Consider the following 25,579-nt stretch of genomic DNA (forward strand, 5'->3'; position numbering starts at 1 on the left):
CAGAGGAGAAATGTTCTGGATCAGGTGCCCGGCTGGCTCGGCTGGCTAAGCATCAACCCTTGATTTCGGCTCAGGTTATGATCTCACAGTTTGAGTCCGAGCCCCACATTGGGCTCCCTGCTGACGGTGCAGAGCCTCCTTGGGGTTCTCTCCCTCCCTCCCTCTCTCCCTCTCTCTCTCTCAGAATAAATAAATAAACTTAAAAAAAGAAAGGGTTCTGAGTCAAAACACAGAAGATCCCCACTGCAGGGAGGGATCTTACCCCAGAATCACAGCTGAAGAATGCAGAGCTGGTCAGTATGAGCTCTCCCTTCTGATAAAACTCAACAAACAGACAAAACCACCACAAAACTTAGGGTGTAGTGGGGTGAAAGCAGGAGCTGGTACAATACAGAAATAGGTTACTGGTCGAGAACTACAGCATCTAGAGATGCAAAGAAGCTGTGTGCCAAGGGACCCCATGGCAGAGGCAAAGGCAGTGTGAGAAAACACCCTCAGAGCTGACTGCTTGTTCCAAGCATCTGCCTCATTCTGAGAGACAATGAAAAAAAAACATCTTCAAGTTTCAGAACAGAAACGGAAATGCCCCTTGAAAACAAGAAACAAGCCCCCTCACCACATCCACAACTGTGCTTAGGGCCAAACAGAAGTACCCTGAAGTAGGTGGGAGAGGGAGATGAAGGGAAGGTCAGAGCTGGGGGTGGGGGCGGGGAGGCCCGCACACAGCAGGCAGGATCAGAACACCAGGACCTGAGAGGCCAGCCTGCAGGACCAGGGCCTCCAGATCATATGAACAGAGTTTTACAACAACAGAAATCATCAAATACAAAAACTACGGTCACCCCCGTTTGGAATTATCCGCCACACTGCATATAGGTTCCCAAAGGTCTCTGAGCAGAAGCTAGAGGCTATTTACCTGTACATGCTCCTGATTTCTTGCCATCCAGACGTGACACGAGTCAGAGGTGGGAGAGATAAGAAGGGTGGTGTGCCCCTATCAGCCTCCACAGCAGACCGGCCACACATTTTTCTGACCCTAGCTCTCCTGGCCTCTTGGGTTTTGAGAACTCCTTGAGGTGTCCATCCCATCCTCCATCCGCTCAGCCTTGCAGTCTCCACATTCCAGACCCACTGGGCTTTGTTTCTGCCACTCTCCTCCCCTTCTACCCCTTCAGAGGAGCAGGGTGTCCCTGCTCTTTTTTAACCTCTTCTTCTGGCCCTGGCCTGTGCAGAAGCATTGTGGTCCTAGGGCGACCATGTTCCAGACCCCACTGTGGGGAAATGGGGGCGTTCTCGAGCATGACATCATGGCACCCAGGCAGCACCCAGACAGTCTTCCTGCTGGGCCTGTGTCCCCACAGCCAGCCTGTCACCCTCAGCTGAACAAAGGAAGGCCAGCACACAGGAGACAGTGGGGCCCACGGAGAGGGAAGAGGACAACCACGGGGGCTCCCTGGTCTCATGGTGATGCAGGTAGAGAGTTCCTCCCTATCTTCAGCAGCACTTTTCCTTGAACCACACCTCTGTGTGCATGAGGGAGAAGAGAAAGGAAGCAAGCTCATGGAGCTGAGGATGGGGTAACTTTTTTTTGAGATTTTGTTTTATGTGACAGTTAAAGTGACACAACTAAAGTGCCCAGTGGCACACATCCCATGTTGCCTGTGCCTGGAGCCATGTGTCCCACCATCTGTGCTCCTCACCTGGCCCCAGACATGACCCCACACCTGAGAGTCATCAAAGATAAAACCTGGAGATGTTTTGATAAGGCCACACTCTTACATCAGAGCGCCCTTTGAGACCCACCTTGGAGAGGGCTTCTGATCCAGAAGAGAAACATTCTCTGGGAGACTTTATTGTCAGGGACGATAAACCCTAAGAGGCAAGGTACCAGTATTCTACTAACAGTGTTTTCCCCTCCTCTTGAACATAAGATTATATATTCTCTGTAACGAATGTGTAAATTAAAAAAGCAAAAAACACCATAAGCAGAAAATATCACTTGTAACCCCAGCTACTGCTTACAATTTAACATGTGTCCTTTGCATGTACTTCTAAGAAGTAAGGGTTAAAGACACATACATATGCATGGGCTTTGGGGTCATGCAGGCCAGAGAGAATCCTAGCTCTGGCACTAACAATTGTGACATAAGACTTTTTTTTTTTATTAAAAAAAATTTTTTTTTTAATCTTTATTTATTTTTGACAGAGAGACAGAGCATGAGCTGGGGAGGGGCAGATAGAGAGGGAGACACAGAATCCAAAGCAGGCTCCAGGCTCCGAGCTGTCAGCACAGAGCCCAACGCGGGGCTCGAACTCACAGACTGCGAGATCATGACCTGAGCCGAAGTCGGACACTCAACCGACGGAGCCACCCAGGCGTCCCAGTGTGACATACAATTTAAGCCTTATACGGAACTTATTTGCAAAAAGGAGAGTTACACCACCTTCCCCATAGGTTTGTGAGGACTCAGAGATGACACACGACATAGCCTGGACACAGAAGCACTTGCTGAGTGACAGCAGACATCATTAGGGAAGTTTCTCATCCATTCAGATTCTTAGTTTCCTGTTGCTGCTATAACCAATTACTACGAAATTAGTGGCTTTAAACAACACACATTTACTACCTTACAGTTCTAGTGGTCATGAGTCTGAAATGGTTTCACTAGGCCAAAATTCAGGTGTCAGTAGGTCTGGGCTCCTTCCAGAACCTCTAAAGGAGAGTCCCCTCCTCTCCTCTCCTCTCCTCTCCCAGCTTCTACTGGCTGCTGGCATTCCTTGGTCTGAGGTCCCTTATTCCATCTTCAAAGCCAGCAGCCTCGCTCTTCAAATTGCTCTCTGACCCTCTGCTTTCCTCATCACATCTCTCTCTTCCCACTTCCCATCTTCCTGCGTCCTGTTATAAAAGCTCCTTTTGATTATATTAGGGCCACTTGGTGATCCAGGATGACACTTCTATCTCAAGATTCTTAATCACATATACCAAGTCACTTTTATCCTGTAAGGTAACCTATTCGCAAATTCTGGGGATTAAGATGCGGACATGGTTAGTGGGGTGCACGTTCTATTCAGCCTACCAGATGTTTTTACTGTATTAAGCTCTTTGAGGATGGTAAAGTAGATTTGTTGGAAATATTTTCTCTAGTTTATCTAAATTCTTTCCACAAAAGTAACATGTTTGTTGTCAAATCCTATCGATCTAGTCTTTTGTTATTTCTCCCACTAATTTTAAGCCTAGAAATTCCTTCCATATCCAGCCAGTTTAGTACTCGTGTATGTGTGCATGCATCTGCACGTATTTATGCATTGTTACAAATACAAACACCACAGAGATGGGGAAAGTAAGAGTAAATTCTGCTTCCTATAGGAAACCACTTAATAGCTTAGGATCCACTGTCCAGGAGCCTATGCTCTTCAATCACACACATATGCATCTCCATCTGTTTGTGGGGCCAATTTGTACACCTCTGTCTACAGACCACCTGGGATTTTCCTCAATGAATGCTGTACACCTAAGGATTCCTCCTCTCATTTGTTTCCTAAGAATGATTAACCAAAGCATCACTTAGGTAATATGTGCTATTTTTCTATGAAAGCACGTTCGGCGGGCTATTCCTGTTTTTCCCCCTGGTTACTCACACCTGGTGATCATCCACTTGTCGCTTCTACCCCATGTCTGCAGGTACCACTGGGCACCTGGTGGCAGTTGCACAAACTACAGAAATAGCACTTCGGTAAAATTAACCAGCGTCCAGAGAACTCACTTTGTAACCCAAGCACATGAAGTGACAACCATCACATTTCTAGTTTTATGGCTAAGGGAAAAAGAAATGGTTGCACCTGACAAGTCAATGATTCTGCCTATCATCTGTCACAGCAATCAGGGCACCCAGCAGGCATGCATGGTGTTAACTTGTCTGTTACTCACTTTGACACCTCCACAGCTTTGCCTGATGCTTAGTGCACACAAAACACATTCAAGACACTTACGTTGAATAAATGGGTTAAACAAGTCCAGCAGAGCCCCATAGAAGAGAAAATAACTGGACACGATTTGAAAGGCCTCCTGATGCCACATGGTTGCTATGTGATCGCCACTCCGCTCACAAGGAAGAGCTCTGCAATCTCGAATTCCTTTATCAACAATCATTTCTCAAGGACCCGTTGTGAAACGAATTTAGACGCAGCGCAAAAAGCCAACAAAATAAACCAAACCTCAAAGTGTCACCAAGTCAACAAAGGAGAGTGCACCCCTGCAGCTCCAAGGGCAGGCCTCACTTCTGTGCTTTCTGTGGGGACACTCCAGCCAGGCTGGCAGTGTCATCTCCGGAAGCAGTGACGTTAACTCCGAGTGAAACCAGATCATCCCAGCTAAGAAGCATCTGTATGCGTTTCTAATGGCGACTGCACCATAGGCTTTCTGAGGGCACAGAATGGACTAGACACAGCCAAGCATTCATCAACGGGAGCAGAATAAGCCAGCTCCAACATGGCAGGTGGGTCTCATTTGGCGTGAGGACAGCGGCAGACTCATGCGGATGTCAATCAGTAATTACTCAGCTGCGGCACTTCTCACCATCACTGGAGAAGACAGAGCATCTCAGCCAGCACTTGCCATCAGGCAGCGGATTAAAACCATCAGATCCCAACTAGTCCCACTTAGAGAACGGAACCCACAGTCTGGTTGGAGCCAGACACAGACGACTGTCCGAATAGGCGTGACATCACCTAGAGCAGCCCCAAACATGTTTCCAATCTCTTTATTAGAGACAGGTAAACTCCTTTCCAATTATCACCACCCCCCTTTGATGTACTTAAAACTGCATGTGAAATTTATCACTTGTCTCTGGGCCTGGGGTCACTGGGGCTCTGCCAACCTGAAAGAAGCCACACGCCGGAAGGAAACGGGACCCTTCCCACATCATTGGAGCACCGCGTGAAGACATGGTTTTCAAGAAAAAGCAGGAATAGAGGGTACAAGGGCCAGTCAGGCAAACATGTTAACAGCCATTTCTGCCCCTGCGATGTTTGCTGGCAGTTGAAAAGAATCAATGTTCATTTCTCAAGCTCCTTTGATCACAATACTCTCAAAAATCTCTGGCAGCTTCCTAGTGCCTATTTCCAAATGCCACTGTCTGGCCTTCAAGGTCCCTTGTCTGACCCCTCCTCCCTTTCCAGCTCCCTCTGCTCCTCCATGTGTGGGTCAAACTGGTCATGTCACAGCTGTTTTTTCCTGCATATGTCACTCCCTCCAGGGAGAAGGCCATTTTCCCCTCTAGATGTTGAAATATTATCCCTCAAGAGCAAAGTCTCATTCCTGAGACCCCTGCCCCAAGCAGCTCAGGCAAAATTACACACCACTCGGTTCAATTCTGTTTCCACCATTCACCTGGCACCTGTCACCTTCTACAGTGGTCGCACCCAAACGTGGACCACTGTCCTACTATGGTTATACCTATCGGTGATATACATGAACTAATCCTGTTCTTCATTCCCATCTCCTTCGCCCTCCCCCAGGACCCAGTGCCAGGTCTTAGAAGCAGCACTGAATGGACGACTCACCCTCCTTCCTGGTATCAGGCTCTCATAACACGCTGAGGACAGGCAACAAACTCCATTCCCAGGAGGAGAGACAGATGAGACACGAGGGAAGCAGGCTGGGTGAACGTGATAGAGCAGGGGCGTCCGTGACAAACTGGACAGGCGTGCCCTGCTTACTACTGGGCATGTGCTTCTCAACACCAGCATTCATTGCCAGATGGGAATGTGGACCCCATGTTGCTAGACAATTTTTTAAGAAAATCCAAAAATCTGGATTTTTAAATGAAATATTTTGATGTGAAAGGGCTATTTCCCAATGCTAATAAAAAAAAAATCTGTGGGGGAACCTGGGTGGCTCAGTCGGTTGGGCATCCGACTTTGGCTCAGGCCATGATCTCGCGGTCTGTGAGTTCGAGCCCCACGTAGGGCTCTGTGCTGACAGCTCAGGGCCTGGAGCCTGCTTAGGATTCTGTGTCTCCCTCTCTCTCTCTGCCCCTACCCTACTCATGTTCTGTCTCTGTCTCTCTCAAAAATAAATAAACATTAAAAAAATTTTTTTTTAAATCTGTGGGTAAATAGAAGCATGTCTAGGGCTCCAGGTTTCAACGGGTCCAGTGATCTAGAACCTCTACTGATTCTCTTTCCAACTACTTATTAAGGGTGTCATCTTGCATGTAACATGGACAATAAAAGACACAGTCTTTGCCCTCAGAAAGCTTGAACCTTAGTTCTGAACACATAACATGTCTGTGTAGTAACAGGAACAGGAAATGGCAGCATGTGTTAATAGCATGGAAACAGGACTTTAGACTTTTTGAAGTGAGAAACGTTGTCCTGGGCCAGAGGTCACCCTGACAGGCTCCTTTCTTACTAAAAGAAGCTCTTATTAGACCCATTCTAGCACCCAGGAAGTCTGATATCTCAGACTACAGGTGACAGAACCCATCTCTTTCATTTTCACTTCCTATTTCTTGGGCCATGGCAGCCCAAACCAATTAGAAGTGGCATCAAATATTGAGAACTTACTGAATACTATGTACTAAAGCACTTTATTTCATGGACTAATGAAATATGGGCATTTGGGTCATTCAATCCTCATAGCACCTTATGAGGGAGTTATCACCATCGTGGCTTTGCCCTCAAGGGAAGACAGGAGAGGGCACTAAGTAATCTGCTCAACACAGACCACCTGGGAAGTCAGGACCTGAACCCAAGGCCACAGATACTGAGTCCTGTGGTCTTCATACCACACTATGCTGCCTTCCATAAACCGAGGTGGGAAGGAGAGTCATGTGAGAAGAGGAAGGCGCATCACCAAATGCCGTGTGAGCTGGCGGCACAGCACAGGTCTAAGGAGGAAAGTGGGGGCTGCTGGCTGCACCGTGAGCCGATACAGGTTCAGACCCAAGGGAAGTAGGGGCACTGTGGGTTTCCTTGTTCATAATATGTGTACATCTGACTTAAAACGGGTCTCTTACCATACAGAAATGGTATCACCCAGAGAAGGTGATTCAATTTGTTTGTGTCTCTGCTGGTGTAATTATTTGAGCGTAAAGGGTTTTGGCATCTTCTTCCACCTTCCCCTGCCGTTCAGTATCTAACACCTAGTAGGTGCTCGGGTATTTTAAAATAAATATTAAAGTGTATAATACTTAAATTCTTTTAAAAATTAAAATATATTCAAAATATTATAATAAAAAACCTCAGAGAACTCCTAGGTTTCTTGAGAGGAATTAGGAACTAAAACTGTATCCCTGCTGACCCTTTAGAAACGTACATACATGACAAAATTATTTCTGAAGAAAGCAAGTCAACAATTGGTGTAAGATTCAGGAGAGAGGTGACACTGGCTTGGGTTGGTAGGACGACACAGGTGGAGGTAAATACGGTCAGGTTTTAGTTTCTGAGCTGGGGGTGGGCTCACAAGTGTTAGTTGTTACACAGAAATAAAAGTGATGCAAGAGGGCCCTGTGTGGACCAGTAAAGAGGACGACATGAACTATGATTAGCCCTATTCTGTGTACCCGGGGCTGAAAGTAAATAATAAACGAAACCACACAACATGCAGATCAGACGATCTGTAACACAGACTGTAGTAAAAACAAATTGCCAAGTTTCAAAGCCACCATGTGTATGGCTTATGCAAAGGATCCTTCACCTGGAGTTCACACACCTTGGTCAGGATCTGCCAAATCCCCTGAAACTGGACACAAATTGAACATGTGTGTATTTCCGATGGGAGGAAGGTTTGCAGCTTTCAGGTTTCCTGAAAGGATTCATTATCTAACACAAGTCACAAACAGGCTACGGGTTAAGCAGGGAAGCCCCAGCCTGGCAGCAGGGACTGCATCCATGGAGCACAAAGGAGTCTCAGGGCCACTGCAGGGGAAGAGGGGGAAGCTGCTGGAGACCCTCATGGATGAGATCATTACTCCCCAAAGGTGCAGACTTCCTGAAGAAAATGATAAATGGTACAGAGAAGGATGCGACATCTTGCCAATGCTGATCCCACCCTCTCTTCTCCTCATCTGCTTTTTTATTCAGGAACAACCATTAAAACTTCCTGAACTTTCTGAGGACAGTCCTGAAACCGAAGGGAGGTAGTTTCCTGGCTTCTTTCAGGTGAAGGTCATTGATTTTCAAGATAAAGTGGACATGGATTGTAACAACATTTGTGATGATGCCCAACAGGATTTTTATATTTTAGGCAATGTATAAGGCACTAGAATAAAGACCCCTAACGGGGAAAAAGGGTACCTCCCAAGCTCGAGTGAAAAGAAATAAATTTGCAATGACAAATTGACCCAGTGAACAAATTTTAATGTGAAATATGGGAAGTGGAGAAAGACGCTTAGGTGAAACTTAAAACCTAGCTACAGAGGAAGGAAGGAAGGAAGATAGAATAACAGGGGATTCAAACCCAATAGGAAAGAATAAAAGGGAGCTGGAATGCCATCATAAATGCATGGACTATGGGTAATAAACACCATGAACCTGAATATATGAAGGAAAGGTGATCTCATACGAATATAGCCTTGGTGGAAGCAACAGAATAGGAAGGGGCATCTTGTTCAAAGAAAGCCATCCAGAGAAGCGCATAGGAAAGCAGCCGTGTGTCAAGATGACAACTTCACAGTGGAACCACTTGTTCTAAGAATACATCACTGCCTACATGTCCACAGATCCACTCCCCACTAGAACACTGTACAAAGGAGGGGCTAATAGGGTTCCTTCCAACACTAACACTTACTGGTTCAACTTAGAGAAATGTTCTACCATCTTCAACTTCCCAGCCCACTTAAGTTTAGACGTTGGGTCTATAAAGCAGACTGAGCTGACACAGAAAGCCCCTTACTTATTTCAAATATACAGCAATTTTAGATAAAACTTAAGAAAAAAAAAATCTATCCAACCTCATCAGCAAGAGGGTCAATTCCCAGAAACAAAGCAGAATTTCAAACACTGAGCAATGAAGGGGTGTGAAGCTAGACAGCACCCCCAGAGCTATCTGGATGTGTCAGATGTGTCCAGGGGTGAGGTATGAAGACCTCTTAGCTGGCGGGGAACTAGCGCTGTCCTCCATAAACCCAGGAGAGGGAGAGGACTTTTATCAGGATCAATCTTTAAATATATTTGCATTTCTTCAACACAAACCAACTTGACCATGCAGTTGATGGGAGGCTAATTTTCTGCACTGGGTCATTGACAGGTCACCTGGAGTATGGCAGGTTGAGATCAAACATTTCAATTCTCATTTTAACCACTACACGTGGGAAAAAGCTTCTGATCTATCCCTCCAAAATTCATCTTCCGTTACATATGCTCAGATCTAGAGTTAGAAATGACTGGCCCATTGCAATCTAGCGTCCCACGCCCCTCCATAAATCAAGAGCTCCAAGTTAAATGAAACTGCATCTGTGGCTCCTTGCTGGTGACTTACAAAATCCAAGAACCGATTAGCTTTTGTTTTTCTCCCCAGTTATGAGTGTTGTTAAACAAACGTCTTCTATTTGAGTTGATGCTTTTGACATTCTTTTTTTGAACTTTTATTAAAATTTGAAAAAAAAATATTTCAACTCTATTCTGGATCATACTTCAACATTTTTAGGTGCTCCTTCACTTCAAAGTGAGTAATTTAATTACGCAGGAAGGTTAGTTTAATAGAGGTTCATTAATGCCCAAGACACACATTCCTTTCTCTTTAAAAAGGGAAAGTCTTATTCTGCTAGAGGGACAGATTAAACCAACCCAGTTTTTACACTCAAGCTAATTGAGACCAGGGGAGCCAGGAATGAAGTGGTTTCCTGACGGGCCATCCAAGCAACATGCCATCAGACAGGCTACACTCACGCCAGCCAGGAAAGAGGTGACAGGGGCAAGGAATGGACTCCCCACCCCCCAACACACATACACCCTGTTCTCTTCATCTTTGCACTCTTTCCTGCCCAATCCTTACTGGCTGCCAACACAACCAACTAAACAGCAAACTTTTCTTGCACCAAAACAAGCTTTCCTTCTTCCCTGACCCTGTACAACCTCTATCCTCCATTACTAATATCCCCCATTTACTGAAGCCACCAAACATCTGCTGTCTGCCTTCCTTGCCTTGGACACCTCTGAACAAATTGAGATGAATAGAACTCAATGTTCAGCTCTGCAAGAGGGGGGAAAAAGGGGAGAGCTGGAGAAGAAATTTAAAAAATAAAGCATCCTCTATCTTCCACCTGAAAGCACAGGGAGCTTCAGGAAGAAATGACTTCTTACTTTAAAAAAAAAAAAAAAAAAAAAAAAAAAGGATTCATCTAGTCCAAGCAGCCATTTTTTCAATCAAGATTTGCCCAAATGAATTCTCCAGGACTCATAACCTACAGTGGAGAGTTCTGTCATTCAGAGGTTACCTTGTAAGGTGTTCTGCAGCCACCATCAATTTTCAATCTTTATTGACAATGTACACACAGAACTGGTCCACAGATTCATCTCTATAGTTCCTTTTTTTGGTCATGTTCACTTATTAATAGTCATTCAGATGTATCTACAGTGTCTGTGGTGGAGACACACAAACACACATGCCTTGTCCACCTAGCCTGCAGCACGCCCTCATATACACCGAGTGCTGCTGTCTAAGGCTGGGGACAAAACTTAAGGCAAAGACCAGAAAACTACCCTCCTTTCCTAGAGAGATGAGACTTCAGGACTTCTGTCCCCATTGCCCCCCACCCCAAATACTCTCCATTTCCCATACCCCCAGTCCCAATACAGACAAAAATTGGCCATTTTTGCACTTTTTGTAGTAGCATAGAAGCTCCAGACTAACTATATGGAGCCCATGAAAGAACAGTGACTTAACATCCTTAACCCTGTTTTTCTCACCCACACCAACAACGCCTGCTCACTGCCAACTTTAAACGGGACCTTAAATGATGCCCAATCTGGAGAAATAGTATTTGTGACTGCTGGCTACTCGTAACATATATACAATTTCCTCTCTTCCCTTTCAGAATTTCTGAGCCACCAAGACAGGCGATCTTCTGGTGGCCAACCCCCTTTGCATCTGCACAGAGAAGCCCGCACTCAGGACCAGAGGCTGAGGTCCTATGTTCCAGCTGGGGCCTCACTCTTCCACGCCCATGGATCTGCCCAGGGGCTCTCAGCTGTGTGTACCTGGGGCCTGGGAGAGAGATAAGCTTCTCAGGTTCCTACCTTGTCAAGGGCTGCTATTCTCCTCGCCTGGCGTGGAGTGGAGTCTTCACCAACCCAGAGGTGTGGGTGTGGTGGCGGCACAGTCCAGGGATTGGCCTTGCTGCCCGCCCGTGCAGTAGCCTTTTAATGAACTCAGTGACTCAGCAGCGTCCCCTTCCCCCCACTGGCCTCCCACCTCACTCCACTCAATTGCAGTGATGCCCATGTGACAGCGCGTTGTCTCCACCGAGACTAATCCCATATCAATAAGAGCTTTCAGCACGACCCAGACCAGATTACTCTGTCTCACAACCACTTTGCTGACCTTCCCCGGGGGCCAGAGAATACTCCCCCAGCGCGTACTATTTACAGAAGAGTCGACATAAGCCGGATCGCTTGGTGTGATGATTTCACTTCCAAAGTTTGTGGCTTTAACAAAGCAACTCGGCAACCAATATTCAACCACACAACCAGGCACTGTGCAAGCCACCAGGATGAGAAAACTACGTCGGGTTTCACACAGAGGCAATGATAAAAATCATTCTTGGGCTCCATAAAAGAGTACATACATCACCACTACCACCAGATCAAAAGATTACGTAATAAAAGCTGCATATGAAATGGCAGGTTAAGAGGGGCTCAAAACCACCAGATGTCTGGGCTTTGCTATTAGATTTCTTTGACAATAGACCCAAGGCAAGGCAACATGGCATTTTATTCTCAGATTAATCTAGACTAAGTACGATGCATTTTTGTTAAAGAATGCTAAAACAATTACTAACATTTTTCATATCCAAACTAGTCTAAAGCACTCCTTAACCAGAGGTAAATGAAACTAAACTTGAGAGAAAGTGCCAGGGAACCAAACCGAGTACAGATCAATCGTCTCTACTTTCTCATCTTTCTCCAGCAATTTTTATCCTGTTCTTAAAATATGATGGCTGGCACAGGGGAACACTGGTCTCTCTCCACAGCCTTTTTGAGCAGATAAGATAAATAAGAGGGATGAGTACACAGCCTACGAACTGTCAGGGTGATCTCTGGGTGTTCCCAGAGAACCACTAACATACGTGCCTGGAGAGGCAGTCTTGAGATTTTGTAAGAACAGTTTAATCAGCATTACGCGTAAGAACAAGAATGCGAGGCCATATATAAAGTCGTCACAAAGGATTTTTCCAGCACTCAATGTTAAGTTACGAAGCCGGCTTGGCAGATGCAGCTCTTTGCACACAGAGCTCTCTCCCTCAAAAAAGCTCTACTTATTGATCTTGAACACAAACATTTTTAGCTCTAAAACTGTGATGATAGCAATTCGAAATTCAACCTCTTTTCCTCAGAAATACACAAAGATTTAAAAAAAAAATGCACCAAATAAAAATTTACTTTGACTATTGAAATACCTGAAGCTTATATCCCGGTCTCTATTCCCACCAGTGGGGTGGCTCTGAGGGGTGCTGGGGCAAACACTACAGAGGAGAAAGCCTGGGGGGAAAGCCGCTCTCTCCAGGCAGGAAAACAGAAGGGGAGAGCAGAGATGCCAAGAAACCAGGGGAAATTAAGGGGAGATTCCTTCCAAAGGGGTTTGCTTTCTGTCTGACAATTACTACCAGAAGGGAAGCTAATTCCAACGACTTTCTGATCACAATGCCTTCTGCACTTTGTCAGATATTAGACCTCAGATTCAAGGTGGATTAATTTGGAAACTTAAATTGAATCCATTTTGAAGTCTTAATTTTATATGCACCAACAGATAAATGCGAACAGGTAATGATAGATCCACAAATACTTAGTGGGAAAGTGGAAATGTCCCTAACTTTCCCCTAAACACATGACGAGGCTGACAAACGCAGTCGAGGCTGACACAGGCAGTCGGGGGCTAGCGTATGGTTTTACAGACAAAGCAGCAGATTTTCCATCACAAGGTTGCTGCCCACTGTTGGTTAAGGAGGCAGGCAATCCAAGTGCCGATCTTGGTCTTTTTCCTTCTTTCTCCTTTCTCCTGACTCCTGCCTCACTAGCATTGTCCTCAATGAGTCCCTAAAACATGATGTGTTTTATGCTGGCGAGATGAAGGCGCTGCCTGAAGCTTTTACATTAAGTGCTGAAATGGAAATCAACTGATAGAGTGCAAAGAGTCAGAAGAGGGGGGTTGGAGACAGAAGAGTCAACAGCCACAGGCTTGTGCACAAGGAGTATGACTTATTGAGACTTCATTTCCTCAGCTATAATGAGGACATTACCTGCCCTGCTTGCTTCCTTCATGGGACTGACCTGGAGCCTCTATGGGTCAAGTCCATGAACATGGCTTTGTATCATCGAGAAGGGGCCTCAACAGGATAAAGGAGACAAAGCCTGAGACCCAGCTTGCCACGTCCCTTGTGCACTTTTCTTCCCGTTTAGGCCATTTGTAAAGCGTGGATTGTCATTCCTGCTCTGTGTACCTGCCAGTGTCAACATGGAGCTTGAACAATGCACTTGAAAATGAATGTTACAAAACAAGATGCTATCACAGGGCACATTCTTATCAGTCCTAAAAACTCTACGTTTTTAAAATATAAGTAAATCGTTCTAAGATTGAAATAAAGTCTTAAAGAATATTTTTATATTGTACTCCAAGGGAAAAAAATGCACTTGCTTTAAATAAGGGAAATCTAATAGTTTCAAATTGATGGATTAAGGGTGTGGGGGGTGGGGGTGGGGAATAAAACATTCTCCCAAGTACGACTACTGCATTAGAACTAAAGGTGTGAAGAGAAGCTCAGTTGACGTGGTGCACAGACCAGCTGTGGAACCCAGCACTGTTCTACAAGACATTTGAAGGATACACAAGGATCCTGCTGTCCCAGCCTGTGAGGTTCTATCCAGCCCTTTTGCCAGCAGGGAGAAAGGCCAGACGCAGCACACAGACACCGTGTGCTGGCACTCAGCACAAACCACAAACCACACAACTGGAGAACTCATTCAGTCCCGCAGGACTGCCCTAGACCCTCAAGTTTAGAATGACAGATATCACTGGAGCCTGGAGTCATTCAGTTCGAGTATCTCATTTTACAGATAGGGAAACTGAGGCTTGGCAGCACAATGAAGGCACTTCCTTGGGAAAGGTAGCATCCCAGCTCTACCGAGCACCCTCCCCATCCGCTCCACTAACCTGGGATGCTTACTGTCACCTAGCTGTAACTGTACTGTTTGCCCACTTGCCAATATGTGTATACACACCAAAAGACCTTAAATTATCTTAAGGCATTTTCTCCTCCCAGCTTGATCAAAATCTTTGTTCCCTTATCCTTTCCTTAATTATTTTCTAAATATTTAAATATCTCAGGTGCTTTGGGGGCCTCGATGACTCAGTCCAGCTAAGCGTCCAACTTCTGCTTGGGTTATGATCTCACAGCTTGTGGGTTCGAGCCCCGCACTGACCCATGTACTAACAGCTTGGAGCCTGGAGCCCACTTCAAATTATGTGTCTCCCCCTCTCTCTGTCCCTTCCCCACTCACGTGGGCTCTCTCTCTCTCTCAAAAATAAATAAACATTAAAAAATTAAAAAATATATTTCAGGTGCTTTCAGGAGCCCTAGAGCCTTGAATAGTTTTGAACTTATAAAATAGGTAAATTAGGTAATTAGTCTATGAATCCTTCCTATATAGCTCCTGTGGTTTCCATAACTTTTTTCCGTTTGTTTTTCTCTTTTTAAAAAATATTTATTTTTACTTATTTTTGAGAGGGGGAGAGAGGCAGAGAGAGAAGGGAGAAAGAGAATCCCAAGCAGGCTCTGAGCACAGAGCCCAATATGGGGCTTGAACCCATAAACTGTGAGATCATGACCTGAGCCAAAATCAAGAGTCAGATGCTTAACCAACTGAGCCACCCAGGTGCCCCTCCATAAGCTTTTTTCTCACCTGACCCTCACAATAGCTCTGTGATGTAGGCAGGGCAAGGATTATTTCCCTAATTTCTGTGGTGCTCTAGAGAGGTCAAATGATTTATCTGGTACCAGAACCAGAGTTAGACCCAGGTCCTCCAACCAAAACCTTGGCCTTTCTTTCTCCATTCATCCACATTGGGAGCCTATTATACACCAGGCACAGCGGGACAAAGGTGGACAAAACAGAGCTCAGGTTTTCAGGGAGCTGGCATCTAGTGGACACACACAGAAGTTACAAACACATGGCTTCAGGGGCTAGAAGCTTTGGGGTCAGACTCACATTTGAAACCAGACTCCAATATTTACCAGTTATGTCAACATGGCAAGCCATGAGCAAGTATCTTTAAACTGAGGTTTCCTCCTCTCATAGGACCTGCCTCCAGGATCACAGGAGCTAACAGATGAGAGATATTTAGCACAGGGCCAAGTTCACAGTAAGCATCGGGTACACTCTGTTTTAATTAACATTAGCATAGTACAACATACAAAGGTCATTACTGGAGCAGGGCCCAAGGACACCCATACTTGATTTGGGAGACAGGGCTTCTGGAGGAAATGAATCTTAGAGAATGGCTCTAATGAAAGGGTTGTCATATAAAAGGATCTTCTTTTCAGCTGTCCATCCATGTAGCTATCCTGTGCCTACTCTGAGCACAGCGCTTTACAAAATGATTCTCAGCAGGGCTCCCTTGAATAAGCGTTTTCCTAGAATACTTAAAATATGAGCTCATTTATAAGAGTTATACTCACAACTTTTCAGAGTTATACCTACTGGGTGAAATGAGGCATAGCTGCATGGTAATAGCTTAAGAGACAGACACCTATAAAAAGAACCTCAACGAAAGACTTGTGTTAGCAATACAAAAAAATGCTTCCCCCCACCCCCAAGGCTCGACATTAGAGTGGCCTGCTGAAAGAGGACCTTACTCTCATAGCAGAGGTGGAGCCTGAGAAGTTTGAGAGTTCAGTCATGTTTGAACCTCACCTTCCATTTGAAGGAAGAGATTTTACCTGGCTAAATGCTTACACATAGGCAATATTTGCTTACCAAAGGTAACGTAGATAATAATCCCACACTCTCCACTTTGTGCTATGATTTCAACTTCCTCCCCATTTATACATTTCAACTCACCTGCTCCTGGTATCTTAAGGAGCTAACGTAGATGTAGTAAAGATATGGACAAAATGAGCTAGCCTATGAATCGTTTTTTAAGAAAAAAGTTCTGCTACTAAAGATATAAGAAAGTCACAAAGTATGATAATTCGTAAGCTGGATAATTCAAATTCATAATAAATCAATCCTTTGCATGGCCAACTTTAGGAGAAGGAAGTTGGCGTCTATCTGTGCTTTAACCCAATGGACAAGATTAACTCCTTTCTACAAAGTTCCTAAATCTTATGCAGAAGAAAAACTACCAACTTTCAAGAATACCCAGAAGCTATTTATAGCTGCCTCTCAGATGGCTCTCATCTGTCTCAGGCTGCGGCCCTGTAAAAAAAAAATGAGGGACCAAATCCTTTGGATAATGATCTTTGTAACTTTCTTCAACCTGATTTTTGAGATGGGAGATTTTCCTTCTCCTCTGAAATGAGGTGAAAGAACTGAAGAAGAAAAAAAAAGACCCACAAGTTTTTAACCATAACAAATACAATTGCTGTGAAGAAACTAACACTTGCTTTTAAGTGTACCAGAAACGGAGACAAAGAGGAAGTCACAGAAATTTTTGCAAACAACAGTACCACATTAAAAAGTAAAAACACCCGTTTCTTTAAAAAAATTAAAGAACTGAATCTTTTAAGTTTTGTGTTTTTTTTTTTTTTTAGTGTTTATTTATTTTTGAAGGAGATAGAGACAGAGTGCAGGCTGGGAAGGAGCAGTGAGGGAGGGAGACACAGAATCCAAAGCAGGCTCCAGGCTCCAAGCTGTCAGCACAGAGCCCGATGCGGGGCTCGAACTCACAAACCATGAGATCATGACTTGAGCCGAAGTCGGATGCTTAACCAACTGAGCCACCCAGGTGCCCCAAAAGATTCAGTTCTTTACAGATACATCTCTTGCCTGAAGAATTATAGAGGTCCCTGCTGTATTACCCAAACACAATGTCACCAACAACATGGCCACAAAAATGCTGGCCTGTGTTTCTTAATGCTCTAATGTATTACAAACTCATCATAAAACTCAGAGGCCTAAAACTGAGGTCAGATTCTGAAGTCATTCTGTGAGGGGTTAAGGGATGTGGTGTACATCCATATCCTATAGTGATCTAATTTTATCCAAGAGCAGATCCTAAAATACTTCAAGAAGTGAATACGATTGCCTCTTAAGTTACTTCCTCTAAATATCATCTCTTATAACCAGGGTTTTTAAAGAAGCTGTATATCCAACAGAATAAGATTATATTCTGTATCAAGGGTCTGGGTTTTCCTGACAGGTTCTTACATCTCAAGATTGATGTTTTAAGTAATTCATTAACTCATGCATACAGAACTTATTCAGATTTCAGGGAATACTTGACATGTTTACCTGAAGTCATAAAGAACAAACTTATTAAAATGCTTTAGAAGTAGAGAAAGTAAGGCTTCAAAAATTATTTTCATTCCCCAAAATGCTATTGTTCCCAACTGTCATATATCAACGGTTCCCAATCAGCCATGCTCTGCTTAAGCAATGCAAGAAAACACCAGACTGTGCCTAAGGCAATTCCACTGGGTTCCTCCAAACAGAGCCCATAAAGACTACAAAGGAAATAGAAGGATGAAAGAATGTACAGTTATTTTAGACCTATCCTGATTTCCTTTAGGCTTTGGATACATGACTACCTTTATGGCTGCAATAATTTTATTATAAAGGCCCAGTACCGAAATTTCTTCTGGGAAAGAGTTTTATATTAAGTTGTCAAGCAAAAAGCAAGGTATGTTTTTTCTCATTCAAGGCCACCACTGCACTCGGAACAGGAAAGGAGCTGCTTTCAAACATTAGACCATAGCCCCTGGTGTCTGTTCATCTACTAACACTCTCCTTCCATGGCTATTCCTATAAGGAATCATCTACTTCCTGGGATATCATGTTTTGGTTAAGTTCCACATTCATCTTACCTATTCTCCAGGGGGGTTGGAGGGAACACCAAATCTGGCACACACACACAAAAAAAGTGGAAGTAGAGAGAAGTAGATAATGTTTTTGTTAAATTTGTAAATGAATGGTCTACAGGCTATTTCATTTTTGCTTATAAAAATCGTGTCCATACTTATAGCCATTTTTGTCAACAGTGATCAGATTTGTAAGATTTTTTTTTTTTTTTATTTTTTTATTTTTGGGACAGAGAGAGACAGAGCATGAACGGGGGAGGGGCAGAGAGAGAGGGAGACACAGAATCGGAAACAGGCTCCAGGCTCCGAGCCATCAGCCCAGAGCCTGACGCGGGGCTCGAACTCACGGACCGCGAGATCGTGACCTGGCTGAAGTCGGACGCTTAACCGACTGCGCCACCCAGGCGCCCCCAGATTTGTAAGATTTAATGCCAATAGCATTTTTCACAGAACTAGAACAAACAATCCCAAGATTTATATGGTACCATAAAAGACCCCAAATAGCCAAAGCAATCTTGAAAAAGAGGAATAACACTGGAGGTCTCACAATCCCAGATTTCAAGGTCTACTACAAAGTTGTAGCAATCAAAGCAGTATGGTCCCGGCATTAAAAAAAAAAAAAAAAAAAAAAAAAAAAGGGCACAAAGATCCAAAGGCACAAAAGTTCACAAAGAACAGAAAACCCAGAAGTAAACCCTCAACCATATGGTCAATTAATCTTTGACAGAAGAGGAATGAATATACAGTGAGAAAAGACAGTCTCTTCAACAAATGGTGTTGGGAAAACTGGACAGCAACATGCAAAAGAATGAGACTGGACCACTTTCTTACACCATACACAAAAAAACCCTCAAAATGGATTATGGACGTAACTATGAAACATGAAACCATAATAATCCAAGAGGAGAGCACAAGCAGTAATTTCTCTGACTTCAGCTGTAGCAACCTTTTTCTACATAGGTCTCCTGAGGTGAGGGAAATAAAAGCAAAACTAAACTACTGGGACTACATGAAAAATAAGCTTCTGCACAGCAAAGGAAATAATCAACAAAATTAAAAGAGAATCAACTGAATGGGAAAATGACATATCTGATAAAGGGCTAGTACCCAAAATATATAAAGAACTTACAAAACTCAACACCCAAAAAACAAATAATCCAATTAAATAATGGGCAGAAGACATGAACAGACATTTCTCTGAAGTTGACATCCAGATGGCCAACAGACACATGAAAAAACGCTCAATATCACTCATCATCAGGAAAATGCAAATCAAAGCCACAATGAGACACCACCTCACACATGTCAGAATGGCTAATATCAAAAACACAATAAACAACAAGTGTTGGTGAGGATACGGAGTGAAAAGAACCCTCGTGCACTGTTAGTGGGAATGCAAACTGGTGCAGCCATTGTGGAAAACAGGGAGGTTCCTCAAAAAATTAAAAATAGAATTACTGTAGGGCACCTGCGTGGCTCAGTTGAGCGTCCAACTTCGGCTCAGGTCATGATTTTGTGGTTTTTGAGTTCAAATCCCCATCAGGCTCTCTGTTGTCAGTGCAGAGCCTGCTTTGGATCCTCTGTCCCCCTCTGCCTGCCCCTATCTGCCTCTCACACACATACTCTCTCAAAAATAAATAAACATTAAAAAAAAAATTACCATACAACCCAGTAATGACAACAAATACAAAAATGAGAATTCAAAAGGATACATGCACCCCTATGTTTATAGCAGCATTATTTACAAGAGCCAAGATATGGAAGCAGCTCAAGTGTTCATCAATAGATGAATGGATAAAGATGTGGCATGTGTGTGTACACACACACACACACAATTCAGCCACAAAAAAAGAATGAAATCTTGCAACAGCAAGGATGATCTTAGCAGGATGAAATTTGCAACAGCATGGATGATCTAGAGAGTATAATGCTAAGTGAGATAAGTCAGAGAGAGACAAATACCGTATGATCTCACTCATGTGTGGAATTGAAGGAACAAAACAAGCAAAAGGAAAAAAGAGGGGAGACAAACCAAGAAACCAACACTTAACTATAGAGAACAAACTGGTGGTTACCAGAGGGGAGGTGGGTGGGGGGATGGGTAAAAGAGGTGACAGGGTTTAAAGAGTGCACTTGTCAAGATGAGCACTGGGTGAGGTATGGAATTGTTGAATCAGCGTATCGTACACCAGCAACTAAACACTGTATGTTAACTACGCTGGAATTAAAATAAAAAACTTAAAAGATTTGTAAGATACAGTCTCTGACTTAAAGGACATATGGTTGAGTGTTTTTTTTCTTTTCATTGTAGCACCACAACTAGATGTCACCTATTACATTCAGTAGGCTCTTGTAGCACATATTTTGACATTAACAGAGGGATAAATTAGGGCAGGGAATGTGGTGACAAAGCTGTGGCTGTAAAGAGTGAAGTGTTAAGCCCTCAACAGTACAACAGGACATTTTTCTGCCCAGACAAGTGACTCTGACCAGGGATTGAGGGCATCTAAATATACCTTTCCATAATTTGTCCATATCCTCCCTTCCTGCTCCCCAATTCTCCCTCTTAAATATTCATCCAGCACCTATTGGCACTTGGTGCTCTGTTAAATCCGGGTGGGAGTAGTTTAGAAAACGCGTATGAAGCCCTCATCATAAACTTCTATTTTAGTCTGGAATGCAAGGAATATAATAAGACTAACACACACCCCCACTCAACACACACATAAAATCTACACTGACTATGAGCCAGCCAGTGTATCTGATGAATGTATGTCCCCAGACTCAACGTGGCTGGGATTCAGAAGGAGGTTGGCAAGTAGGAAGACAAGTGTGGTGAGGAATCCGAAGGTGGAATTTGCAGAGGTGAAAGCAAACAGGATGTGTGGGGGCACAGGAACATAAATACACAGGCAAAAAGAAGGATTTGACCTGAGTGAACACAGGAAGGAGGAGAAACCAAGGTTTACTGGTACTACGGAAGTTCCATAAAGGACGAAATTAATCTCCAGTGAACATAGAGCCATAGGAACAATAATTTAGCACAGACCATAGGATAGGGACGTGTCCATTTTAATCTACCCCTTAGGCACCAGGATCCACCCCAACCAGGCACACATACTCCCAATATTCCAGAAATGTGTGGCTAGCATTGGCAAGTTGTTCATCAGAAGGGGTCACCCCAGAGGCAGCTACTTCACCTCTCTCCGGACCCTGAAGCCTTTGTAAATTAGCTCAGTGGAGGTCAGAAAAGATTTCTCATTGGTGAAAGTAGTGGTGTTTGAGATATGTAGGTGGGCTAAAAGTGTGGTAAGGCACTCTACCCAAGGACAAACAAGATAGGGGAATCTAACAAGCCCAACCTTACCCTGTGTAATGGTGCCCACCTCTAGATTCATGAACAATCCTGCATATAGCCACTGGCATGGAGGCCTCTCATCATCGGATCCTGACTAGGTTGGCAGAATTTTGCCCCCAGAAATGACACATTTGCTTCACAGTAACTTCTCACATACGGTATTGACAGAACATCTGAAAGTTCAGAGAACAGGCTCAGTGGCTGTTTCATGCCTACTTAGCCAATTAGCATCTGCATATGCAGCAGGGTGGATAGGAGTCCAGTCTCACACTGGGAACATGACAGAAGAGTAAGACTTCTATCCCTCATCTACCTTGACTGCTGAAGGTTAGTGATGGCCACCCCAAACCCCACTCAATCAAACATAACCAAACTAGCTGAGAGGTCTGTTTGCAGCACACATGAATGAAGACGTTTTATTAGAAACTACCGTATCATAAAAACTAACATTTTTTAAAGTTTATTTACTTATTTTGAGAGAGAGAGCAGGCAAGGGAGAGAAGGGAGAGAATCCCAAGTAGGCTCTACACTGTTATCGCAGAGCCCGACGCAGGGCTTGAACTCACAATCTGTGAGATCATGACCTGAGCCGAAATCGAGTTAAATCCTTAACTCAATGAGACACCGAGGTACCCCTAAAAGCTAACATTTTTTAAATCATGAAAAATGAGAGTAGTTATGTGTGACACATGCCTGAAAAATGGATACTGCAAACTAAAATGGATTTTCCTTAAAATCAGAACCTAAACATGAAAAATAAAATGCTCTAAATTTTAAACTCATTCATGGTTTCTCCAAGAGAATGTCCCTAAATGCTGTAAGATTCCAAATGATTCCAAGAAGAATACATATTTGCAGTTTAGTATAGTGCATTTTGCTAACATCTGACATTTTATTTTAATGTTTGTTTATCTTTAAGAGACAGACACAGACTGCGAGCAAGAGAGGAGGGGCAGAGAGAGGGAGACACAGAATCTGCTGCAGGCTTCAGGCTCTGAGCTGTCAGCATAGAGCCTGACGTGGGGCTCGAACTCACAAGCCATGATATCATGACCTGAGCTGAAGTCGGCCACTCAACTGACTGAGCCACCAAGGAACCCCTTGCTAACATCTGGCATTTAAAAACCAGAGGGTCGGGGCACCTGGGTGGCTCAGTCAGTTAAGCGGCCAACTTCAGCTCAGGTCATGATCTCGCAGTGAGTCAGAGCCCCACGTTGGGCTCTGTGCTGGTAGCTCAGAGCCTGGAGCCTGCTTCAGATTCTGTGTCTCCTCCTCTCTCTGCCCCTCCCATGCTCATGCTCTGTCTCTCAATGATAAATAAACGTTAAAAAAAATTAAAAATAAAATTAAAAATAAAAGCCAGTGGGTATTTGATAACTAACACTCTACTAGATCTCTCAATAAGAATACATCAGCAAATAAAATTATGTTGGTACATAAATTACATACATAACCAATCTTTACCAATTCATTATACACACACACACACACACATATGTATTTATATTTATATGGCCGGGGGGGGGGGGCGGGGGGTGGGTACTAACAATACATACATATCGAGTGCTAAAAGGCAGGAAAAGCCAGACCCCTCTCTTTGCCGAGCAGCATGGTACACATTTCCTTCTCACTAAAGTTAAATCCCTAGATACTTTCAGCATGAATGTTGGTTGCTGACAGCCACCATCAGACAGAGCTCTATGACCTGACTCCTCCGCAGGGAAGACCAGAGACAAGCCTTCATACCATTCTTGGAAAGTATTCTGACTGCCTCATCTTTTAGCCTCATCTTTTAAAACCAAAAGAATCCCACACTGCAGACAGCTTTGCTGTGTTTGCTTACAGTTGTTATACTTACACAACAAAATGTAAGCCTCAAAATATAACCATCTTTTTTTTTTTTTTCTTAACTTTGCCAATATTCAAACACAAAATCTCTACCAGTTCGGGAAACATTTATCACCACCTGCACTTTCATTCTCAATTCCCAGCCCCTTACTCTGAAAAACTGTTCCTACTGGTCATGCACCAACACACACCGAATGCCAAGGCACAGAATCCCAGGCACAGAGCACAAAACTGGACAGAACGCAGTTCCTGCCTGCATGGCGCTGGGAGGGAGACCTTCTCATACTCTCCAGATTGCACAATTTCTACTGTGTCAGTCTGCTCTGTTGCTTCAAGAAAAAGCAAAAACAAAACCCACCTTGCTCCAAAGCTTTACCCTCCTTGCTGCTGCTTCCCTTTCCCGCTCAACTCTGGTTTTTCTTTACCTTTGATTTACACTAATCATTTTCATCTTTAATTCCTCCCACTCTTCTGTTTGTCGTGTTCCTTCTTCCTTCTGAAGTGTACTTGTTTTTCTGAATTTTATTTTTAATTTTTTTTAATGTTTATTTTTGACAGACAGAGAGCACGAGCAGCGAGGGGCAGACAGAAGAAGAACAGAATCTGAAGCAGGCTCTAGGCTCTGAGTTGTCAGCACAGAGCTCGATGTGGGGCTCGAACCCACAAACGGTGAGATCATGCCCTGAGCTGAAGTTGGACACTTAACCAACTGAGCCACCCAAGAGCCCCAAGTTTTTCTGCATTTTAGAATTGTACGCCACAAGTCTTGTTTTCCAGTGAAAAGGTTCCTTGACCTGTATTTTAGAATAACCTAACCAAAACTGTTTTCTGTAAGACGGCAGTAACTGATTGCTGCTCTCATGTGCCGTGTCATCACTATTCCTATTTGCCACTTTATCCTGGGGTCTCTGTTCCTTACTGACCACCCCACTCCTCCCTAATCTTCTGCTGAGGAAGCAAACTCGTGGAACTAGGAATAAATATGCAAAAAAATCAGAGTCCTTGGGAGCTAGGGTTTAGCTAGTTGATAAGATAGGCCATGAGGCATTCAAACAGTCAACAGATTGTGAGCATGGCCCTAAGAGTTACACAGTGCCACGGAGGCTCGGAAGGGACAATGAACAAAATCTGTTAAATCTCATTCCAGAAGCCGTGTGACAAGTAAAGCATGATGGCCACAATATCCATAGCTTTTCAGAAATGCTCATAACCACCATAACCCTTCAGGCAGTGCACAGCAAGCAGGGTCCTAACAGAAAGATGTAGTCATAAGGAGAACACTAATGTCAACTGAAGCACGTGCAGACCCTTAACGAAGGAGGCCAGGCTAGCTACACCAACAGGCTGCCCATGGTGTTGATGGTCTTGTCAAAGGGTGTTTGGTAAGAGAGAGAGGCAGGCTGAAGGTCCTTCCCAGTGCACGGAGAGAGGGTGACAACAGTTACCAGGCTTACACGTTTCAGAAGCCGCTGGACAAAAAAAGTAAGGTCAATTTCTAATTCCAGACACGTGCTGTCTTTCACACACACTCACAGTGGACTGGCCACTTCCTTTTGTTACCCTTGTCACTCAGTATTCTGTATTTCCCTCCCCAGAAGCTACTCTGTCCGGAAGAGGACACACCAGCTAATCCCCAAGTCCTGCTGAGCACTAAAGCGTTTCCCGACAGGGTGCACCGTTCATTTGCTTGCCACTTCCTAAATCCTCCTCAGGCACAAGACACAGCACAAGAGGACCCAGGCAGCCAAGTCAGAATTTGTTGGATTGGCAGTTTTTGCAGAGGTATTGTCTCTCTGCGTCTCTCCTCCCACCCTGTCTCCATATTCTAGACTTTGAATACAAGGCCATGCACCATGGTGTGAATGCACAAAGGCTCAAAGCCACACACCAAGCGGCTCTGAAAAGTGCCCTGGGTTGTGGCCAAGGCCTGACATGCCCCCTGTTCATTCCCTTGAGCCTGCTTTCAAAGCCCACAAAAGGCACCGGTGTGGAGGATGGGGAGACACCACCCCATGCTCAATCCTGTGTGCTCATGGGTTCCTTCTCGTCAGCCACACCCACAGATCTTTCCATTCAACCCATGGCCATAAACTGAGGCCACCTTGCATGTTCATGTTGCTCTCTTATGCTGGGTTCG

At 44.2% G+C, this 25,579-nt stretch overlaps 1 protein-coding gene and 1 long non-coding RNA gene across 3 annotated transcripts in view; one reads left to right on the forward strand and one right to left on the reverse strand.

The window, feature by feature from the left end:
• The window catches only part of LOC125934382 (uncharacterized), a 365,655-nt gene that overhangs the window by 260,369 nt on the left and 79,707 nt on the right, over positions 1–25,579 (forward strand). The window lies entirely within an intron of this gene.
• Positions 1–25,579, reverse strand: part of MCC (MCC regulator of WNT signaling pathway) — a 267,902-nt gene that overhangs the window by 150,732 nt on the left and 91,591 nt on the right. The gene's annotated exons all lie outside the window — the stretch shown is intronic.

Source organism: Panthera uncia (assembly GCF_023721935.1).
Source record: "Panthera uncia isolate 11264 chromosome A1 unlocalized genomic scaffold, Puncia_PCG_1.0 HiC_scaffold_17, whole genome shotgun sequence".
NCBI classification, from domain to species: domain Eukaryota; kingdom Metazoa; phylum Chordata; class Mammalia; order Carnivora; family Felidae; genus Panthera; species Panthera uncia.